The 24,520-nt window shown below is 43.1% G+C and overlaps 1 protein-coding gene across 1 annotated transcript in view; it reads right to left on the reverse strand.

Moving 5' to 3' along the window:
- The window catches only part of LOC120937699 (binder of USO1 and GRH1 protein 1-like), a 118,429-nt gene that overhangs the window by 58,767 nt on the left and 35,142 nt on the right, over positions 1–24,520 (reverse strand). The window lies entirely within an intron of this gene.

Consider the following 24,520-nt stretch of genomic DNA (forward strand, 5'->3'; position numbering starts at 1 on the left):
TGCATCATGGGGGGGGGGGCAGTCATACCTGACACCCATGTCACTCACCAATCAGCCAGCTGTCTCCATACATGTTCTGGTCAAACTCGGTTGGGATGGGGCTGTGTCGGTAAATAAAACTGTCATGGCTTGACCCTGGGTGTTTGGCACGGACATGCCATATGAGGCCATGTGCATCCACAATCATCTGCACATTTATCGAATGCCAATGTTTCCTGTTGCAGTAGATATGCTCGAGGAGCCGGGGGGGCGTAGTGCCACATGGGTACAATCTATTGCACCCACAGTGCGTGGGAATCTGGCTAATGCATAAAAATCACTGATTGCCTTCTCCTGCAGGTCAGACGTGGTTGGTTTGATAAATTGTGTGCCCATTCGTCTGAGTATTGCAGGGATCACTTGGTGCACACACCTGCTCATGCTGGATTGGGACATCCCCGCCACCACTCCACCTGTGCGCTGAAATGAGCCAGTTGCCAAAAAATGAAGGGTTGCCACTACCTTCACCAGTGGCTGCACTGCCTGTCCCCGATGGGTCGGGCTGCTGATGTCATCCTGCAGGATTGTTACCAACTCAAAGATGATTTCAGGGCTGAAGCGAAACATGCGATACACCTCATTATCACTCATCTGAAAAAGGTTGTAGCGCCCTCTGTAAATCCTCTCCCGTGCCCTCCTACGAGTCGGCTCAGTCAATATAATATCAAGAACCATAGCTGCCCCTGGCATGTTGGTGCACAGATGTGAGGTCCCGAAAATGTGGGTGCTCTGCTTGTTCAGCTCGTCTGTCTAGGTGCTGCTGAAGTTGCGCGCTCCTTCAGATGACATTTGGCCATCTTTTGCTAACTTGCCCCTGCTTTTAGCAGGAGCAAGTTTGCCCAGGGAAAAAAGCTTGCGCGCTTCCAGCGCGAGATGCGCATCACACGCGCATGTTTCTGAATCATCGGCAGTACCTAATTTGCATATTCGCTGAGGGAATTCCATGAAGGCGCAACTTACACCCCGCGCAAAATTGCGCGAAAATTGCGCTGGAACAGCTAGGCTGCGTGCGCGGGAAAATGGCCGCATTTCAGGCTTAACTGGTTTACAGAATCAGCAGCAAATTTGCATGGGAGCAAATCAGTACTTGCGCGGCGCAAATCACACTTGCTCCCGCGCAAGTGCTTCTTGAATCTGGGCCAATGTCCCAAAGGTGTTCTATTGGATTTGGGTCAGGCGAGCGTGGGGGCCATTCAATGGTATCAATTCCTTCATTCTCCAGGTACTGGCTGCATACTCTTGCCACATGAGGCTGGGTATAGCAGTGAACCAGGAGGAACCCAGGACCCACTGCACCAGCGTAGGTTCTGACAATGGGTCCAAGTATTTCATCACGATACCTAATGGCAGTCAGGGTGCCATTGTCTAGCCTGTAGAGGTCTGTGCGTCCCTCCATGGATATGCCTCCCCAGACCATCACTGATCCACCACCAAACCGGTCATGCTGAACAATGTTGCAGGCAGCATAACATTCTCCATGGCTTCTCCAGAGCCTTTCATGTCTGTCACATATGCTCAGGGTGAGCGTGCGCCAGTGGTGGACCTGTCAATTCTGGTGTTTAATGGCAAATGCCAATTGAGCTCCACGGTGTCCAACAGTGAGCACAGGGCACACTAGAGGACGTCAGGCCCTCCTCATGAAGTCTGTTTCTGATTGTTTGGTCAGATACATTCACACCAGTGGCTTCTTGGAGGTAATTTTGTAGGGATCTGGCAGTGCTCATCCTATTCCTTGCAGATACTGGTCCTGCTGATGAAATGAAGGACCTTCTATGGCCTTGTCCAGCTATCCTAGAGTAACTGCCTGTTTCCTGGAGTCTCCTCCATGCTCGTGAGACAGTTCTGGGAGAAACGGCAAACCTTATGGCAATGAAATGTATTGATGTTCCATCCTGGAGGAGTTGGACTGCCTGTGCAACCTCTATAGAGTCCAGGTATTGGCTCATGCTACCAGTAGTGACACTGACCCTAGCCAAATGCAAAACTAGTGCAAAACAGTCAGAAAAGATGAGTAGGAAAGAAAAAATTCAGTGGCCTCCACCTGTAAAACCATTCCTGTTTTGAAGGTCGTTCCATTGTTGGCAAGCTAGTGCACCTGTTGATTTCACCAAAGCAGCTGAAACTGATTAACAACCCCTTCTGCTACTTAACTGACCAGGTCAATATATATATCCCAGGAGGTGAATTGACTTGATGCTATACTCTGATTTTGAGCATTGTACATACAGTAGGTACATGTAGACATCATGCAACTAGATTTTCCATCCAGTTCGAACAATATCAAATCACCTCACAGGAATTTTAATCACGTGTAACCTTTATATAGGGCAAATCAGGTTTACTACTTCTAAACTGTGTATCATCATTTTCTTTCAAAATCTTGTGTTTCTTTTGTATTCCTTTTAGCCTTTCTTATACAAAACAGTTTTTGATCAAACCTTATTTTTTGTTGCTTAAATAGACATATGCAGTCTTATATATGACATCTTCCATACTGCAGGGATCGTTTAGACTGCTTTACATTAGCATAAACAGCAAATCCACAAGAAAGAACAAATGGCAATATGTAGTGTGTTTATGGTATATTTCAATAATGTATGATACTAAATTTTGCAGAACCCTGCAAGGCTAATCATTACAGAAGGCATACGTAAAGACACGGAGACCTTGTTTTCAACTTGAAAAAGGCAGTAAAAAATTTTAAATGCTTAATTGTAGCATTTTTTTTCTTTATTTATCACAAGGTCAAGCACAGGAAGTCACTATAAAGGTAACAGTACAATTGAGTAGGAAAAAAACTGTAAAATATGGGTGCAGAGAACATTATGGCCCAGATTCACGTAGGGCGGCGTTACATTGAGCGGGCGTAGCATAATGTATTTACGCTACGCCGCCGCAACTTAGAGAGGCAAGTGCTGTATTCACAAAGCACTTGCGTCCTAAGTTACGGCGGCGTAGTGTAAATGTGCCAGCGTAAGCGCGCCTAATTCAAATTGTGAAGAGGTAGGCGTGTTTTATGTAAATAAAGCATGACCCCATGTAAATGACGTTTTGAACGAACGACGCATGAGCCGTCCGTGGACGTATCCCAGTGCGCATGTGTCGGATAGAATGCCTAAGATACGTCGAACACTGCCTACGACGTGAACGTAACTTACGCACAGCCCTATTCGCGTACGACTTACGTAAATGACGTAAAAAGATACGCTTGTTCCGACGTCCATACTTTGCATGGGCTGCGCCACCTAGAGACCTGCTTTATCTTTACGCCGGCGTATGTCTTACGTAAACGGCGTAACTAAATGCGACAGGCGTACGTACGTTCATGAATCGGCGTATCTAGCTCATTTGCATATTCGACGCAGAAATCAACGGAAGCGCCAACCTAGCGGCCAGCGTAAATATGCACCACAAGATACGACGGCGTAGGAGACTTACGCCGCTCGTATCTTGGCCAAATCTATGCGTAACTGATTCTATGAATCAGGCGCATTGATACGACGGCGGCCATTCGGACTTACGACGGCGTACCTGGAGATACGCCGTCGTAAGTCTTTAAGATTCTGGGCCTATGTCTCTAGGAGATAGCAAATGCAAAATTAGCCTATACCTATATAAACTGCTCTCAGTATTACCAAGATCTCTGTCTCATTGGTAACCAGGGTCTAGTCATTCAGGTTGCACAGAGCATGGCGAACAGGATTTGCATCTAGGCAGATTTGTCCAAACTGAGTAAGGCCTCTAAATAACCCAGAGGTTTGGGAGTGCAATGGAAGAAAGGATCCTATTTTCCGTTTTCTCTAGTCATCTAAGACAACTGTAAATGTCTGTTTAGGTCTAGAACTGTCTAGAAATGTCTCTAAAGCAGCCCTTTAATAGTGAGGTAAATAAGCTTGGTATTTCCAAGAATACAGGTGAGGGAGAGGGAATATATAGCTATGTGTCTTGAGATAGCTGTAGCTTAGTACTAATGAGGGCAGTGGCGGCTGGTGCTCCAAATTTTTGGGGGGCGCAAACAAATTGAAAAATTCTGAAAAAAAAACCCATCAATTGCAGCCTCACTGTGCCCATCAAACGCAGCCACTGTGTCAAACGCAGCCACTTTGCCCATCAAACGCAGCCAATTTGCCCCAAATATTGCCACTGTGCTCATTAAATGTTGCCACAGTTCCCCCCAAGTGCTGCCACTGTGCCCCAAGTGCTTCCACTGTGCCCCAAATGTTGCCACTGTGCCCCAAGTGCTGCCAGTGTGCCCCCCGCCCACCCACCATCTGCCCAGCACTTACCTTGTCTCGGGTGGGCAGCGGGTGACGGCGGCGAGCAGTGTCCAGTGTCCTCCATTTCTTCCCGCCCCCGATGTCTTCTCCCGCCTGCTCCCCCCCTCGTCCTCTGCTATGATTGAACGCCTGATAGGCATCCAATCACAGAGCCTGTAGTTTCAGCCAATCAGGTGACAGGTAACACAGACCCGGTGCACCTGATTGGCTGAGAGGCGGTTCAATGTTGGCAAAGCAAATTCCTTTGCTTTGCTAACATACAGCTGAGTAAGAAGCAAATGCACTGCGTTACGCCCGCTTCTCACATTTTTGGGCCGAAAAGGGGCCGGGCACCTGAATAGGGGGTGTCAGCAGCGACCATAGATAGATTCAAGCAATGCATGAATTTATCTATGGTAATTACAGCGGTGCCAAGAGAGGGGGGCGGCGCTCCTGCGCCCTTTATTGATGCACCCCGGTGGAAATGATGGGGTGTTTCCTCAAAACATCTGGGCTCTCTTTGGTCAACCATAAAAATGCCTGACAGAAGGTGTGGGGATTGAATCTGTTCCAAGGGTATCCAGGGCCGCCTTAAAAGCATCATGGGCCCCTGGACAAAGTAATGCACTGGGGCCTCTACCAGCTTGCCCCAATTTACACACCTACTTTCAATAAATAATGTATAAATAGTTGATAGAATTAAACATTTATTCATTAGTACTTTAAATAAAATCGATTTTACAAAAAGAAAACATTCCATAAATCAAATACTAGTAACACAAAGGGCACAGTACGGGGGGGGGGGGGGCTCAGGAGGGCACAATACTTGGCTCAGGAGGGCATAATACTGGGCTCAGGAGGGCACAATACTAGGCTCAGAAGGGCACGACCTTATCGGGACAGTTTAGTAAAAAGCATGACTGTCCCAGCAAATCCTGGACACTTGGCAAGTTTAATGTAATGCAAGATTATTGTGGGGCCCCCATGTACCTGGAGTGCCCTTGCATTAAGATGGCCCTGAGAGTATACATTTATTGGGGCCTCTATTAAAGCACCAGTTAATAATTCTGTTTCAGTGCAGGGCCACAAAATAAAGTTGAGGGTCCAAAAGACCTACACCCCACTAAGTTTAGAAAATAATAAAATAAGAAAAAATTCCCACCTTAAAAAGATCATGTCATTCATTTTTGGAACCCAGGTAATAAATAGATAAGGCTTGTAGTAAATACAAAATTCTGGGGGAAACGCCACCAAACCAGGTGAAAATGCATTCACCCAATCTTGCCAGGTCTTGTTTTATAATCTTTAGTAACAGTGAGAAAGGAAAGTCATTTAAATGGGCAAGGCTCCAAATGATGTTATAAACAAGATTTATGTAACCCATCAAAAAAAGAAATAGTTCAATAGTTGTATAATGATTTCTGTTCCAGACTTTTTCATACATCTGCAGGCATTATTCAGTAAGCACTACAGCTCATGAAACTTGATATCTTGTTAGGCTGATAAGTTGGGCCATTGATAGTTATCACACCCTGTAAAAAACACACTTCTTTTTGAGGTTGACAAAACTACGTACAAACCACATCTCCTTACTCGCTGGAAAATAAGTACTTTTCTTGTCGCACAAGCTCAGTCTGACAGGATGGGAGATGTTTAAACCATATGTTTGTTATCAGCCACATTCATGAATCCACAATTTTTGGTTTACCGATTTCATTCCAAAAATGTGTCAAAAGTGTCCGATGTGTCCGCCATAAGGTCGCAGTACCGATAAAAATCACAGATCACCGCCATTACTAGCAAAAAAAAAGTTATTATTAAAAATGCCATAAAACTATCCCCTATTTTGTAGACGCTATAACTTTTGCGCAAACCAATCAATAAGCGCTTATAGGGATTTTTTTACGAAAAATATGTAGAAGAATACGTATCGGCCTAAACGGAGAATTTTTTTTTTATATATATATTTTTGGGGATATTTATTATAGCAAAAAGTAAAGAAATACTCATTTTTTTTTCAAAATTGTAGCTCTATTTTTGTTTATCGCACACACAAAAAACGCATATGCTCAAATTGAGATACGCTTAAATGTTGCTAAGATACGACCGGCGTAAGTCTCCTACGCCGTCGTATCTTAGTTGCATATTTACGCTGGCCACTAGGGGCGTGTACGTCGATTTACGCCGAGAATATGTAAATGGGGTAGATACGCCTATTTACAAACGTACGCTCGCCCGTCGCATGTAAGATACACCGTTTACTTAAAGCGTTTTCAGGCGTAAAGATAAACCACCAAAAAGATGTCGCAGCCAATGCTAAGTATGGACGTCGGACAGCCGTCGAATTTCACGTTGTTTACGTCGTTTGCGTAAGACGATTCAGAATGGGGCTGGGCATTGGTTACGTTCACGTCGAAAGCAAGGAGTATTTGCGACGTGATACTGAGCATGCGCGCGCATGCGCCGTACGATCGGCCCTTCATTTACATGTATGGTAATGAATCGTGAATTCATTACCATACAACACGCCCCCTACCTGCCTATTTTGAATTAGGCGGGGTTACGCAGGGCCATTTGCGCTACGCCGACGTAACTTAAGAGGCAAGTGCTTTGTGAATACAGTACTTGCCTCACTATCTTACGTCGGCGTAGTGCAAATGGGATGTGCTACGCCGGCAGAAAGATACGCCGCTGTACGTGAATCTAGCCGATTGTACTGTATTTTCTTCTTTGTGTCTTCATTGGAGAGATTTCCTATGACTTCCTTTCTGATTGAGTCAGGACATCTAGAGTTATTTGCATTTTACATTTTCTTGATACATATCAGAATAGAACTTGAAGTTTGGGGCCTGGGTGGCAAACGCAATCAACTGGCCCTTTCATAATAATGAATGTTTCCTTTAGGCTAATGAATGTTATTTGTGTCTATGGGAAAAGGTGAATGGTGGTGAACATGGTTTATTTGACACACCTATTTCATACAGTTCTTTAAAATTAAATATATTACCATAAAGTATGTCTAAATCAAGGACAGGTAGCAGTAGCAGAAGAGATGTTAACATAATCAGTACATTACTAGAGACCAGAGCTATTGAAAGAAGTCCTCAAGGAAAGACAGGAAGTGAGGGCAAATCTATCCAACAGAGCCCCAGATAGCAGTAAAAACCTAAAGTAGTTTTAATCTTTCCCCGTCTATTTAAACATTTTTGACTTGACATACACTATAAACTGTTAAACATGTTAATGTCTATTCTCTATTTGTTCAGACTGAAAGACGGAAATAGCATTCATTCATACTGGCAGTTCTGTAATTGATGTCCAAGTCACAAGTAGGATAGGACAGCCAAGCATATCAAAATCACAAATTCATATTATCTATTGTGGTTTTACAGATATGCAGGGCTTTGCGTGTGGGTTTGGCAGCTGGATACAAGAAAACGGGAATAATTCACAGGTTTGTATTTTTATAGATTTATCAAAACTCAAGTCAGGAGACAGACAAGGCAGTCTGACTGTGATCAAGGCTTGGAATGTTGAGCTGATTCAACAGGAGGACTTTTAATTTGTTAAACTAAATTAAAATGAAAGTAAATAAATTAGTGATTAATAAATTAGGGATATTATCTAATTCTAATTGAATGTTCAATGAATGTTTTATGTAGTATCTAAGACAAATATCAAAACTCATAAAAGCGTTTAATTTATCTGAATTTGATGAATATGTTGTAATCTATTCTAATAATACTTCATAAAATATTTTTGTTCTCTAATGCCGCGTACACCCGATCAGTCCATCCGATGAGAACGGACCGATGGACAGTTTTCATCGGTTAACCGATGAAGCTGACTGATGGTCCGTCGCGCCTACACACCATCGGTTAAAAAAAACGATCGTGTCAGAACGCCGTGACGTAAAACACAACGACGTGCTGAAAAAAACGACGTTCAATGCTTCCAAGCATGCGTCAACTTGATTCTGAGCATGCATGGATTTTTAACCGATGGTTGTGCCTACTAACGATCGGTTTTGTTCTATCGGTTAGGGATCCATCAGTTAAATTTAAAACAAGTTGGCATTTTTTTAACCGATGGTTAAATAACCGATGGCGCCCACACACGATCGGTTTTGACCGATGAAAACGGTCCATCAGACCATTCTCATCGGTTTAACTGATTGTGTGTACGCGGCATAAGAAGTGGTCAACTTTCTTGTTATAGGGGCCTCAAGTGGGACCCTTGACATCACCAGAGGGCTGAAAATATTATTCAGTGTATGTAATGCTACAGAAAGCTGTTTGATATTGCAGGCATGTGGCAGGAGATGGTCAAAGAGCACAAGCTTATTACAAGAGACGGTCAGAGATTGTTGACATGCTGTAGGAGATGATCAGAGACACCACACGTGCTTGGAGACCAAGGACATGATTCAAGAGACATAGACATTAAACAATGGAAAAATCACTTCTATTGCAGTGCAATAAGGAAACATAGACTACTGCCTGCAAAAGGCCTGAGGGCTGCACAAAAAGTGCCAAAGAGCCATGGGTTGGGTATAGGGGATCGATATCCTAGAGGCACTTTTTACCCTCCTCCCTTACAGTATGTGTTCATGCCACCATATACTTGTGCAGCCACATTTTTACCTCCAAGTGTTTGCATACCCCACCTTAGTATTAATATATTCCAACTTCTCCCGAAATAGGTAAGCTGTCTTGAAAGAAAGAAATATTGCTCCCAATTAAATAAAGAAGGCATGTTCCCAAGATCCCTCTAAATGTGTATATTGCTTGTTTCTCAATGCCATTATATCTGTTCACAGCATTAATCCAGTACGAGTATCGGTGGATATTCAATTTCAATTGACAACTGTTTGTTCTCCTCATCTTTACACGATTGGTTAGCAAATTACCTTCACTGAACAATGTTCGCAGCATTATGTAAATTTAAAGTTACCATTTTTTTGTTTTGTATAGGGTAGGAGTTTATTGATGATGTCAGGGTTTTTTTTCACTTCCTGCTCCAAAGGCACAATTGGAGGTAAGAATAACTCTCTCCAAAGCAAGGGGAAATCCCCTCATAGACAGTTGTCACTGGAACAGGTGTTATTGTTGGTAGATTTTCTACCTCCTCCGGTTCCCTTGACAACTCTAAAACCTAGGGTTACCCACTTCTTTTTGTAGCAGGGACAATGAACACTAGTATAAATAGAGAGTGTTAATTTCCCCAGTTGGGACATGAACCACAATAAAAATCCAGAAGTTTTTTTCACTTACAGACTTTATCCAAAACCAGAGAAAAAAGTTTTGGTTTTACATACTCTTTAAGCACTGTGGCACTTGTTCCTGGTAGGGACTCAAGGGCAGGGCCGATCCTAGGCAGGGTGCACGGGGTGCTCCGCACCCAGGCGCCGCAGAGGTTGGGGTCGCCGAAGCTCCAAAGTGCTCCCCTCCCTCCTCCTTGTCTGTGTCCACAGGCAGAGTGCATGTAGAGTAAGTAACCAAAGATGCCACATATGCCCCCGCCCCCTGTAATGTGCTTCTGCTTCCAGTGCGCCCGAGCTACAGGGATCTACTGGACAAGTACTGATCTGACCTGATGTGGGGGGCTCTGATGGGAACACCTGCTGTAGGGGGGCTCTGATGGGGGGCAACTGCTGGAGGGGCTCTATTAGGGAAAGCCTGCTGGGAGGCTCTGATGGGGGACACCTGCTGTGGGGGGCTCTGATGGGGGACACCTGCTGGGGGGGACTCTGATGGGGGAAACTAATGAAGACTTTTTAGGGGAGCATCTCTGTGTTTGAGTCGTAGCCATAGAAACATGTGTAAAGGGGAGGAGTTATGACCACGCCCATGTGGGGGCGCCACAAATAAATAAATATTTCTGCACCCAGGCGTCTGTGACTCTAGGATCGGCCCTGCTCAAGGGTGCCCATTTGGGTGGATAACTGCTTCGTCAGTACAGGTATACCAATCTTTACCATCTTTAGTCTTTAAAGTATAGGTAAACAACAGTTAGAGAGGAAAACACAAGGGTCAGAAGTGCATATAAAGTTTTAATCTATGTTGAGACATACAACTAAAAGCTCCTGTGTGATGGTCTAAACTAATATCAGATCCAGTTATTATATCATACACAGGCCTCATAAAGTAACCTAAAATTTCCTTTACCATCTGAGTTGATCCAAAAAGTTGCAGGTAGGGCTAGGCAAACTACAGGTTTGTCAAAAAGCAGCGACAATGCTAATAGCCCCCTATAACATTTTCATCCCACTGTAGTACAAGCAGGCACAGCCTACATGAGAGTGGCAACTCTACTCTGAATTCAGGAGCAACTACATAATAGTACAAACTACATCTACACTATATCGGGTGTTGTATCGGTTTGAGGTGCAGGCCAGTCAACTTGTTAACAGCGATCTTTAGAATGTTTTCATTAACACAGATTGCTAACTTTCCTGCACTATATTTATTTTATTACTGTAGCAATTCTTAATGGGTAGAAAGGCATGAGCTACAGTCTGCTGGATCAGCCCGAAGACCACAGACACTGTGTAGATGAGTGAAAAATTGCATACCCACACATTGCAGAACATGCACTTTTATAACAGAGAGTTGACAGCACTCATTTCCTTCACATAGTCAAACGGCTGTGTTTGATTTGGAATTCTACTTCATGTATCTCAAATATAACAACGTTGGAAATATTAAGCTGAAACAAAAAGAAAGAGAAGTATTTTTCATTATTTTTTTTTCATTCTAGTGTCTGATTTCCATCTCTGTTTCCCTAAAAAAAATGTATTACACTAAGAGTTCCAACCAAAGTGAGCAAAGTCAGCATATACATGTTTTTAAGTATCTCTATAAGAAGAGGCTACTAACCTAAAAAGAGGGGCAAGAGTGATAGCTCTGCCTTATTACAAGCTAAATATGTTATGTCTAAATGTAGCAAATGCAAGACTTTTTTAATGATGTGTTATGTTAGAACTATAAATACTTGAAATAGAGGCAAGTTCAATTTAAAAGGTATTCAAATGCACATTGGGAGCACAGCATACCTGCTTAGCACTAGGGACTAGGGATGAGTTCGACTTGAACATTGTATGTTCGATCGTTCGTCGAATTACGAACGTTTTGAGCCATTCGTGCCAAATTCGAGTGGCGTTTCACGGCCCATAATTCACTGCGCCATCGCAGTGCATTGCTGGCTGATGATTGGCCAAGCATGCACTATGACCCGCATGCTTGGCCAATCACAGCTTGCAAAAAACGGAGAGCCATGATTGGCCAAAGCCAGGGTGGCTTTGGCCAATTATGGCTCAGGGGGTTTAGTACACGCCCCACACTATAAAAGGCCACACTATAAAAGAGAGAGAGAGTCATTTTTAGTAGGTAGATAGAGCAGGCAAGCAGGCAGGCTAGTCAGTTGAAGTTACAGTGTGTAGAGGATATATATGCATCCCAGGTGTTGTATATATATTTATACACTGTATAGTTTAGCTAGATCTGCACTTCCTAATTTACTGGCAGGCAGGTGTTTGTGCTAGCTGCAGTATTCTCACGTGGTGTACTGCCTGTGTCCTTTGCAGTGTGCACCTAAAGCTACGTGGTGTGTACTGCCTGTGTCCTCTGCAGTGTGCACCTAAAGCTACGTGGTGTGTACTGCCTGTGTCCTCTGCAGTGTGCACCTAAAGCTACGTGGTGTGTGTACTGTCTGTGTCTGTGCTATTTTTCGCAATGATTTTCATCCATATTGCAGGGACCAGACATTGCAACAGACTCTGGACACCCCAACTGGGTATCTGGGACTTTGGTACACGAAGCTGTAGCTACCCCAAATAACTAGACAACACCAGTTTTTGCAGTAAACCAGAAGAACTGCTTTATTATCGAAACATACTGAATTTATACAGAAAACCTAGCTAGAGCTAACCACATTATCACAGACAATGCCCACCTCAGACAGTCTGGCGCCCATATAGGAATACATTATACATAGGAAGCCATATGTTACAATGATGGTTCTTTTTGTGTAATCTTGAGGGAGTGATGGCAATCCCGGTATATCATTCGATAGTCCTGGATGCCCAGATGATATGATCCTTGTGGACAAGGCTGGAGTGACAGCTGGTTAAAGGTATCTGGGTGCTGTTCATTGAGTAACAGTTTCCTCGCCATTGTTACTAAACCCTGGTGAGATGTAACTCTGAAATTCCGAGGTTCCCAGGCAAGCTCCCTCTCAGTAACCAGCCCGGCCCATGTCCCACCAAAAAGAGAACATAGTCCCAAAAGAGCAATGTGGTAGGACAATGGGCCTTCAAAGTGACTCCTAGTCAAGTTAGCAGGTATTGCTACTGGCCCTAACCACTATACAGTTCCATGTGATTGTGGCTAGGACCCGGTGAAGCACTGATGGAGTGCCCAGGCTAGATGGAAGTGCAGATGGGCATAAAATTCAACTAGTGACCAGCTCCTTTTGGATAACTTTAAAACACAGTAAAACAAAAACAGAGTTCTCTGTGCAATGGTTCTCCTGAAGCCCAGAGTCTGTGACAAATAAGTTAAAATTGGAGATGGGGTTTAGGGTAAGGTTATGGGTAAATTATGCCTTGATAGCATAACTGTTCATTGTAAAGCTGGGCATACACATTCAGTTTTTTTGGTTCAACCAGTGGGTTGAACCAACAAAAAAACAAAAGAAACTGACAGCCATTGGCTGCATGCACTGACCAAATGCTGGTTTTCCCAGTCGTTGTACTGGCTTCTGTTGAATAGACAGTGTTACACATATCCCGAAAGTCTACTGCTTCAGCAGGAACACATGTACAAGGATTAACTTGCTGTCTTTAATTGATTTGGAACATACCTGTAGTCAGAACCTAGGTCTGAACCTGCAACCCCTGCAGTGTCTGGACGTGGCTCTTTTCATTGTACCACCAGGGATGCTGGACAGTTTCTTGCCTGATTCTTTGGACAACCTGACCTTGTGTCTTGTTTCTCTTGAACCCCTTGCTCCTCCCATGAACTTTCTAATTCTAACCATGCCTCTGCATTTTTATTGTGCTCTCTCCAGCTGATATCTTGCTCCTTGCATACCTGCTGCCTTCCTTATCTTGGCTACCACTTTTTACTGAACAATGTTCATGCTATGCTTTCGTCTGATCCTATACAGCTACTACTTGTTACTGACCATCGACTTGCTTACTACATTTCTGCTTGATCTACCTGCTACCAGACCCCAGCTTGCTCACCTTCTGGGGGGCTGATCCTGAGGACCGCAATCTGGTACTAACACGCAGTAAAACCTATCCCCACCATTAGATGCTCTGGTGAATATCAATTAGAGCTTACACCTCACACCTCAGGTGAGCCTGTGTCATCCACTAGGGGGATCTACTTGTACATTTCCAGCTACCTGTGAACCTCTTTACTGCTACAGCCACCGGTATCCGAGCCTGACCCCAGATTGTGACAGAATAATCTAGCCATAAAAATGGAGACCGTTGTAGCAACTGCTGTGACTCCACTCATGCAGTGAATCGCTAAGTTGATGGAATTTGGTGTTAACTACCAGGAAATATTTTCCGTTTCTAAAATTTAGGTGAAAGGGCTACAAGAGGGCATCCTTGATCTGCATAAACAATTGCGGGACTTACGGTCCTGAGATACTAGTGCATGAATGCCTCTGCCACTCAAGTTCAATAGAAAACCGTCCCTATTACAGAGGTTTCCTTAACCACTTAACGACCCGCCCATAGACAAAATACGTCTACAGGGCGGTTCGTTAACTCTGGGAGGGCGTACATTGACATCCTCCCAGAATCGTGCTAACTGGAAGGCTCAAGTTTCCAGCTTTTGAGGCACTCATGAAAATACCTTAATCTGTGTGCAGGCACCTCTAGGTAGCTTCTTGCCAGTCATGGTATAATTTTAGTGAGTTTAATACCAAGACAGTTGTACTTTTTCAGTTGCACTTATAAAAGGTAGTGTCTGTTGCAGGACAAAGCTAATTCATTAATGCTGTCAGCATGATTTCAGGTACAGATTTGGTCGAACTGATGCCACCAGCAAATACCAGTAACCGCTTCTGTGAACTCTTATGTACCAAAACAAACATTTATAGCTTTAACCACTTAAGAACCGGAAGGATTTGCCCCCTTAATGACCAGGCCAATTGCATGGTCGTACGATGCTGTACCCAAACAAAATATATGTCCTTTTTCCCCCACAAATAGAGCTTTCTTTTGGTGACATTTGATCACCTCTGCAGTTTTTTTTTTGGGGGTATAGACAAAAAAAAAAGCAGAAATTTTGCAAAAAAAAACAATAGTTTTTACTTTTTGCTATAATAAATATCCCCCCCAAAAATTTAAAAAAACAAAATTTCTTCATCAGTTTAGGCCAATATGTATTCTTCTACATATTTTTGTTAATAATAACATATATAGTATATTGATTGGTTCGCGCAAAAGTTATAGAGTCTACAAAATAAGGGATAGATTTATGGCATTTTTTATTTTAATTTTTGTTTTTTAACTAGCAATGGAGGTGATCAGCGATTTTTAGCAAATCTTCGACATTGCGGGGGACACTTTTTGAGACCATTGACATTTATACCGCGATCAGAGCTAAAATAGCCACGGATTACTGTATAAATGTCACTGGCATGGGGCGATCAAGGGGCCTAGGGAGGTGTTTCTAACTGTGGGGGCAGTGTAGTGACTGGGGGAGGAGACAGATCATTGTTCCTAATCACTAGGAACAGATTTGTCTATCCTCCCTTGACAGAACAGGGATCTGTCTGTTTACATTGACAGATCCCCATTCTGTCTCTCTCAGAAGCGATCGCGCGTGGCCGGTGGACATTGCGGCCTTCGGCCACGTGCATGGGCTCCAGCGTCGCGCCCTCTAGTGGTCTTAATGCTGTCAACGTACCATGATGGCGATTCGCTTAGTAGAGCCAACCTGCCACAGTACAACTGCGGCGGCTGGTTTTTAAGTGGTTAAAGGGTCCAAATGATTAATGCTAATCTCTGAGATTCATGACTACCTTTAACCCCCACCTCTTTCTGCCGAATAGCTGCAATTAGCAACCAAAAAAAGTGAAATCTATAGCAATGTGATGTGCAGGGTCTCAAGTCTTCTCTCTTCCTTTCTGTATAGTGTGAGGGTCCTTCTTCAGCAGGTTACATGGTCTAGCAGTGGGATCGTCACAGGGTTCAAGAGACTGCATTGAGATGATGATTTAATGAGGTGGGGTGTAACCAGACTTTATTTCATGAGGGACCATCAAATAAAGAAAAATAAATGGCAGGCAGAGATGAATTAAAGTTTCTTTTGTAAGGTTTTTATATGTATGAATGGGTTAGAGCAGCAGTGCCCAACCAGTGGCCCGGGGGCCACATGTGGCCCGCGGAGCCCTCTGATGTGGCCCGCAACTTCCTGCTCTGGGATGGAATAGAATACTGTTATTAAAGGTATTGTTGGAATACTGTTATTAAGTTTATTACTAAAAGCACAGTGTATATATGGGCATATCTGCTCTGCAGTGGTTACTGGGCTGCTTTCAAACTGATCCGCAGGTGCAGAGCAGTGCACCTGAGGGCTACCTGCACTGAGCCATAGGCCCTTTTCACACAGTCAGTCCAACCCAATTGGACCCTCCATTCACCTCTAAGGAGTTTACAAACGCCTACCTCCAATCCGATCCGCAAAAAAAGAAAGAGTGGGCTCTATAGAGTAGAGTGGGCTGCCATGCACCCACTCCACGCATTGTGGCCCGCGACCGGTTACCGAGTCGCTTAGGTGGCCCTCGCTACTCAAAAGGTTGGCCACCCCTGGGTTAGAGAGAGGGATGAGTAAAGTCTTTACTTTTGCTCTGTCTGGAGCATTAATGCCCAACTCCAGATAAAACTTTTTATTTCATTTTTGGATAGAGTGGGAAAGTGTTACAAACTCAGGCAAGTTTCTATTGCCATTTGTGTCCTTGTTGGGGGGACTTACCCTCACTTCATGTGGGAAATAAAGTGCTGGAAAATCTATTGCAGCAAGAAAAAACGAATTGCATTTTTAGTGGGGAATGTATTAGAGCTTTTTGCTATATGTTCATACTTGCTCCAGTTTATACAAAGCCCCATATTTCTGCTTCTTTCTGTGGTATCACAGGAATAGGAAATATGGGGAAAAATTCCCAAATACGTATGCCCTGTACACACGATCGGATATCTGATAGAATCTAATCCGATAGATTTTTTCGTCGGATATCCGATGAAGCTGACTTTCATCAGTCTTGTCTACACACCATCAGTCAAAAATCCAACCGTGTCCAACGCGGTGACGTAAAACACAACGACGTGCTGAGAAAAATGAAGTTCAATGCTTCCGAGCATGCGTCGACTTGATTCTGAGCATGCGTGGATTTTTCTCCGATGGAGTTCCACACAGACGATCGTTGTTTTCTATCAGTTTTTTATCCATAGGACATTTTTAAACATGATCTATTTTTTTTCACTGATGGAAAACAAACAGATGGGGCCCCCACACGATCGGTTTGCCCGATGAAAATGGTCCATCGGTCCGTTTTCATCAGACAAACCGATCGTGTGTACAGGGCTTTAGGTCACAGACAAAAAAAAGAAAACAGAGCAGTAATTTTAACTACTTCCCACTTTACGAAAAACAAAAATAAATGTTTGATGTTAGGCTTTAAACTAGACTGTTATACAAGTGGCTACGAGTAATCTCCACTTTGCTAATCAGGTTAGTTCCCATAGCTTACACTGCTTTTGCTGCCTTTGGTGTGTTTCTAACATTACAGTTCATTATTTTCTAAGTCATCTTCCTCTGAAGTTGCCATGGCAAACATCAAACACTATTCAGCTTATATTGTTAGCTGGTAAATCAGGAGCTTCTCTCATGCTTGTCACTGTGAGCCAGGAATGTCTTCCTCTTTTGTAGTTACACAACCCTGATGTAGGCTACTATTATTTTTAGCAATTACATATTAAATTCCTTTCAGTGAACATGCAAAGCCTGTTGAAACAGTAAGTCTTATTTATAAAATTGTGTAGAGGGAGTTTTCCTAGTGCCCGTGTGGGCCTTTTATAAAGAAAAGTGAATAGAAGCAAATACACTAGTTCACACAGTCTTTTAAAAGGTATAAGATGTATTGTATAAATAAATATTTTTTATGTGGTTATACAGTATGTCCACATACAAGCCTAGCAATCAGCTACATAAATGCAGTGGGCTGTGGTTATATACAAGTTTCAGATCATGATTCTGGATGGACCCCAAACCATGTTCTACCTTGTATCACTGATTGGGACTATGATGTTCAAGGGCATTACTATAACCATATAGAACCTGCAACTGCAATGGGGCCCAAAAGTACAGAGGGCCCAGCATTGTGTTACTTCCTAGCTACACAATACTTTTTGCAGGTAGCAATAGCTGTAACTGTCCACTTGTAGTTTAAACCCTTGTTCGGCACTGACTGACAGGTGGAACCTTTATGCCTTCCTCTTGTTTCCCTGGGGAATGTTTTGAATATCAGACCCTTCCTGCTTCCTCTAGTTTTGGAGAAAAGGGGCTCTTGTGTTTCTGCATTCAGAGGTAAAGCAAATCAGCAGTACCTCGTGGGAAGGCAACTGTTTAATGAAATTTTCTAAGGTTTAAAGTTGCACACTTTGGCAAGCAAAGCAAGGTATGCAGTAAAGGTGCATTGTCTATAAAAAGTATTTATTCTTTTAGGCATAAATTGAATCCATGCTGTTAGTTAAAAGATATAGAGAATAGGCCCGAAAAGTAAACATGTCACATGACATTTAAATATAAGCGGGCTGTTCTATACGCAGTCCAGAAATCGCCCCTAATTAGTATACAAACCAAAAAATCTATATTTTACTAAAGCAATGATTAAGTTATTAAATTTGTGATATGAGTGCCTAGTGTTTAGAGGCCTAGTGTCAAATTGTAAGCAACGCTAATCCACTAAACTGTTGTTAATCATGTACAGGGTAAATTGTCTGGTTAAATAATATTAGCCGTATATTGGTTTAAAAACATGTTGTCGTATGGTATGCATTGTTTGTTAATCCTTAAAAAGTTATAAGTGTAAATGCCTATTTTCTTTCGTAGCCCCTTAGTAGCAAGTTGAGCCAACTCTCATTCAAATTACACACATTCAAGCACACACACACACACACTTGAAAGGCAAAGGCACACTGTTGTCACCCACTAAAGAAATAGAAAAACCCACAGAGTCACAACAAGTGCGGTCCAGCTCCAGAGAGCGAAGCTTAACAGAAAAGGGCCAAGAAATGCACAAAGAAACAGTTAAGAAAAATTAAATAACATTCAGCAAGGTGTAAAACTCTTAGAAGGAGCTAGCAAAAGAAATTAGGAAAAAGTCAAAGAACTTCTGCCCGTCTAGTGCACTGTTTCAGGCCAGGAAGCTGCTTTTACTGGGGTGGAAATCCACCTTGCCACCTACTCACTCCTCCTGGATTACCCATATGGGGAATACCCTTATTATGGAAAAATACATCTACCAACACAGGGGATGCCCGGGCAGATTTGAACGGATATGGTCTAAATGGCTGTATACACTTGGTCTGAGCCCCAGAGAGCTTGTAATGTCTAGGATTTTGCAATGTACATAAGAGGTACTGCAGTACGTGTTGTATATTCACTTAAATGATTGTGTCTGATGGAGGAGGGGGGATGGGGTGGTGTTTGACGGGGGTATGCGATAATTGTGAGAAAAAAGTCTTCATGGTAATACTGTACAGTTGAATGGTTCATTTTCTGTGCTTGTACATTGGAAATTGTTGTTGTTTATTACGTGTTCAATAAACACCTTTTTGATTTAAAAAAAAACAAAGAACTTCTGCCCAGCCGAAGACCTTAATACAAGAATGAAAAAGATTAAAGCCAAGAAGCGTTAGTACAACAACAGTATGAGTCCATTTGCCGCAATCATTGCACTACCTCATATGTTGTTAAAAGAATGCACCACGTTAAACAGCTGAAATCTGCAACTTCACGAGCAAACGGCTAGAAAATGTAGAGGAAACTTTTAATGATCAACTTGGGAAGGAAGGAGAAAGGATGGTACTTAATAAAGAAGAGCATGAGTCAGTCTATGGAAACACAGAAACTGTCCTCTCAGAGTCATTACCAGACTCTAGCTCAAGCTCGAGAACCACTTCCAGATCTTCTAGCAAACGTGCAGAAGCCGACCTTGCAGCCGAGATAGAACAGGCAATGGCGATGCAACAGATGCGTGAGCAACAAGCTAAGCTGAGCAAAATTGAGGCAGAAGTTAAACTTAAGTTAGATGAGGAAAAGACAAGACTGCAACAGCTACAAGCAGTTTAAAATTAGGTCAAGGTAGCTGCAGCAAGAGTAAAAGCTTACAACGCCTATGATAGTTTTGAATTATGTGAACAGGAGACAGACCACAAGGTGCAAAATCTTTACAAAAAAAAATGAATCACAAACCTCATTGAATCTGAAAGCTGTGCCATTTCAACCTTCAATTACACCACTTGGGGTGTCAAGACCACAAGAAGAAGGTAGTCTCATTTCAGGACTTGCAAGTCTGCTCATCTCCAACCGTCTCCCTATACCTGAAACAACAGTATTTAAAGGTGATGCTTTAAGGTTTATAGATTGGAAGACATCTTTTATGCCGCTGATTGATCAAAAACCACTCCCTGTGTGTGGAACAAAATGCTGTACTTGAAGAGGTATTTCGGAGGTAAAGCTCATAAGGCAGTGGAAGGTTTCTTCTATCGAAATTCAAAAGACACTTATCTAGGTGCCTGGGGAATCCTACAAGACAGATATGCAGGTCCTTTCATAGTGCAAAGAGCTTTCAGAGAAAGGCTGACTAAATGGCCAAACATATCAACAAACGACCCTGGTGCATTAAGAGAGTTTGCAGATTTCCTTCAAGATTGTTTGGTGGCCATTCCCATGTTAAAAGTCTAGCTATTCTAAATGATTGTGAAGAAAAGCTTTTCAAGAAACTGCCTGAATGAGTCGTGCGCAAATGGAGTCGCATCGTTGGACAAATTAGACAAGTCTCACGAATACCCAACTTTTTCTAGTTTCACAGAGTTCCTGCAGAAGAAAGCCAAGATAGCATGCAACCCCATTGCCTCCCCCGTCCTCCTCAGTACCAAGAACACAGATGAGAGCATTCACAAAAGAGCCAAGGCACTCCACACAAGCACTCAAATGAAGCCCTCCCTCTCCAGTGTTCCAGAGATCTCAACTTCAAGACCAAAACCACCTTGCCTAGTCTGCAAAGACAAAACACACAGCATCGCTAAATGTTCGACTTTTCAGCAAAGACTATCAATGAAAGGAAGGCCTTCATTTATGAAAACCACCTCTGCTTTGGTTGCTTGAGAAAGAGCCACACTACAAAAGACTGCAAAGGAACACACACATGTAGCATATGTAGTTGGCGTCATCCAACCTGTTTGCACATACAGAGAAACACTGAGCATGTCAAAACACCAAACAATGATTCAGTAGCTATGGGAGATAAGGTAAACAACAACGTTCCCAAAGTTATGTCCCATACATTGACAAGGCATACTCTTGCCACCTCCTGTATTGTTCCAGTTCTGTTGTCAGCTGAGGCGGATCCTCAGAGAGAACCTAACTTATGCCTTACTTGACAAGCAGAGCGATTCAACCTTTATTTTGGCAGACCTGGTATCTAAGCTAAGTGTGAGCAACAAGCTGTTAAAGCAAAGCTCAGCACCATGACAGCCATTAATACAGTTATATCAAGCAAAATTCATCACAGTCTGCGAGTGAGTGGTTTCAACTCTAAAGCTCTAGACCAACTCCGTCAAGCCTATACGAGATACTTCATTCCAGTAGATAAGTCTAAGTCTCACATCCCCACCAAGGAGACTGCACTTCAGTGGCCACGCCTCAAGCATTTTGCAAAGAAGTTACAGCAACTTCAAGACTGCAAAGTCAGACTGCTGATCAGTTACGATTGCCCATCAGCACTGGCTCCCTTGGAGGTTGTTACTGGCTCTGAAGATTAACCCTTTCCTCAAAAAACCATACTCGGCTATAGCATCATAGGATTAGCAAATCCACATCTTGATAGACAGGGTAGCCAGAGCTTCATACACAGAGTCCAGGTAAAAGATATGCCAATCACTGATGTGTTAAAGGCTCTAGAAATGGACTTCTCTGAAATAAATTTTGAAGATAAGTACGTGTCTCAAGATGATGTTCGTTTTGTGCATTTTCTCTCTGAAACCATAATAAAAAAAGGAAAGATGGACACTATTAGGCAGATTCACAAAGACTTACTTATCAGTAGATACGCCATCGTAAGTCCGAATCAAATTGAGATAAGCTTCTCTGTTGCTAAGATACGACCGGCGTAAGTCTCCTACGCCGTCGTATCTTAGCTGCATATTTACGCTGGCCGCTAGGGGCGTGTACGTCGATTTACGCCGAGAATATGTAAATGAGCAAGATACGCCTATTCACGAACGTACGTACGTCCGTCGCAGTAAGCTACGCCGTTTATGGTACAAGTGGGGGTTTAGATATCCTGTTTTTCACCCTGACATTGTGTAGTGGCTAGGGACTCGGATCTGCTATAGGTCCTACAAGTTCCCCCTGATATTTGTATTGTGCTGTGTGCTTTTGTATACATGTGACACTGTAACCCTGTTTTTTTTGTCTCAATAAAACATCTTTGTTAAAAAAAAAGCTACGCCGTTTACGTAAGGCGTTTTGCAGGCGTAAAGATAAACCACCAAAAAGATGGCGCAGTATGGACGTTAAGTATGGACGTCGGAACAGCCGTCGAATTTCACGTTGTTTACGTTGTTTGCGTAAGCCGATTCAGAATGGGGCTGGGTGTAGGTTACGTTCACGTCGAAAGCATTGACTATTTGCGATGTGATTTTGAGCATGCGCACTGGGATACGTCCACGGACGGCGCATCATTTACGTGGGGTCATGAGTCATTACCATACAACACGCCCACTACAGCCTACTTTGAATTACGCGTACTTACGCGGGCCCATTCACACTACTCCGCCGTAACTTAGGACGCAAGTTCTTTGTGAATACTGTACTTGCCTCTCTAACTTACGGCGGCATAGCGTATATGAGATGCGCTACGCCCGCCTAAAGTTAGGCACATCGACCTGAATCTGGCTATATGAGATGCCGTTACCCTTCAAAGACAACAGTCAACCGGCACTACTGAACAATAAGAGGCTGGCTATTATTCGATTTCAACATCTAAAGAAAAGGTTAAAAGCCAATAAACAGTACTACGAACACTACACTGTACTCATGGAAGAAACAATCAAAAAAGGTGATGAAGAACCAGCCCTTTCATTATCAGGGGAAGAAACAGTGTGGTACATCCCACGTCACAGGGTTTATCACCCCAAGAAGCCAGACAAGTTAAGAGTCACCTTTGATTGTTCAGCAAAGTTTCAAGGCATCTCCCTACACGACACCTTATTGACAGGACCCGACCTGATAAAGTCTCTAGTGTGAGTCCTAGAGAAAGTAAAGCAGTTGCTATGATATGCAAGACTGAAAAGATGTTTCACCAGTTCTACATCCCCCAGAAATGTGCAATTACTTCAGGTTATTTTTGTGGGAGAACTGCCAGTTGAAAACAGAACCCCAAGAATACAGAATGGCCGTTCACCTCTTCGATGCCAGTTCCTCTCCAGGATGTGCCAAATTCGGCCTCAAGTATCTTGCACAACAACACAAGGCAGAATATCCTTCAGCATCAGCTTTCATTGAGAAGAATGTCGACGACAGCCTAACCAGTGTTTTAACAATCAGTGAAGCTACAAATCTAATCCTCAAAGCGCAAGAATTATGTAAAAATGCTGGCTTAATACTGCACAAGTTCCACTCTAATAAAAGGGACGCCCTGTCTTGTGTAGTAATGTCAGAAAGAACAACAACTAGTGAACCACTCAAACTTAACCCAGATTCAACATCAGAAGAACAAATACTTGGCATTTAGTGGTCAATTGAAAAACGAAACCTTCAGCGTTGACATAAAGGATCGACCCTCAACTCGTCATGGTATCCTGTCAGTCGTAGCCTCTCTTTATGATCCTCTAGGCTTCATAGCTCCCTTCATACTTAGTGGCAAGTGCATTCTTCAGGAGCTTTGTCACAGGGGCATCAGTTGGTATGAAGAACTTCCTGAGAGCCTAAGCCCACGGTGGGGGACCTGGAAGAGTAGTCTGCAAACGTTAAGGGAAATCAGGATACCCAGATGTTACCATCCTTCTGACTTTGGTAGCAGACTTTTCCAATGCTAGCAATGTAGGATATGGTGCCTGTTCGTACCTTTGGTACAAAAATGACAGAAGTTCATTGCAGCTTCATGATGGCTAAAGCAAGAGTCGCGCTGATGAAGATCATGAGCATCTTCCAAGGCTTGAACTCTCAGCTGCAGTCACCGCAGCAAGAACGAGTGTAGTGTTGAAGGTGGAACTTGAAATAAAAATTGATGAAGAATTATTCTGGACAGACTCCCAGGTAGTTTTGGCCTATATTAATAATGAAGCGAGAAGATTTCATGTGTTTGTAGCCAATCGTGTTGAACTCATAAGAGAGAGATTACAGATCCAATTCATTGGCATTATCTGGATACAGCACATCTAGGGGTCTTTATGTAGCTGATAGCTCCCCCTTAAGCTGGTTATCTGGCCTAGTTTCCTATGGAAATATGAAGTAATTGCATCGCCAAGCTCTTCAGCAGAATTCATTGTAGGAACCCCGAAGTCAAACCTATTACAACCCTTGCCTCACAAGTCAGTGGACAAACGGATTTTCTAAATCGTCTGAACAAGTTTTCCAGTTGGTTAATGCTCGTTAAGGTGATTGCAAGAATCAAGAGAATTTTATTGAAGACCCATCTCTGCAGCAATCTTGTGACTGTGGAGGAACGAAAGAAGGCTGGGGAGGTAGTGATAGGTTTAGTTCAACAGCAAGTGTTTCCTCAAGAGCTAAAACTTCTTCAAAGAGGAGTAATGCCCTGTACACACGATCGGTTCATCCAATGAAAACGGTCTGATGGATTTTTTCAACAGATATCCGATGAAGCTGACTTTCATCAGTCTTGCCTACACATCATCAGTTAAAAAATCGATCGTGTCAGAACGCGGTGACGTAAAACACAACGACGTACTGAGA

Source organism: Rana temporaria, chromosome 4, assembly GCF_905171775.1.
Source record: "Rana temporaria chromosome 4, aRanTem1.1, whole genome shotgun sequence".
Taxonomy (NCBI): Eukaryota; Metazoa; Chordata; class Amphibia; order Anura; family Ranidae; genus Rana; species Rana temporaria.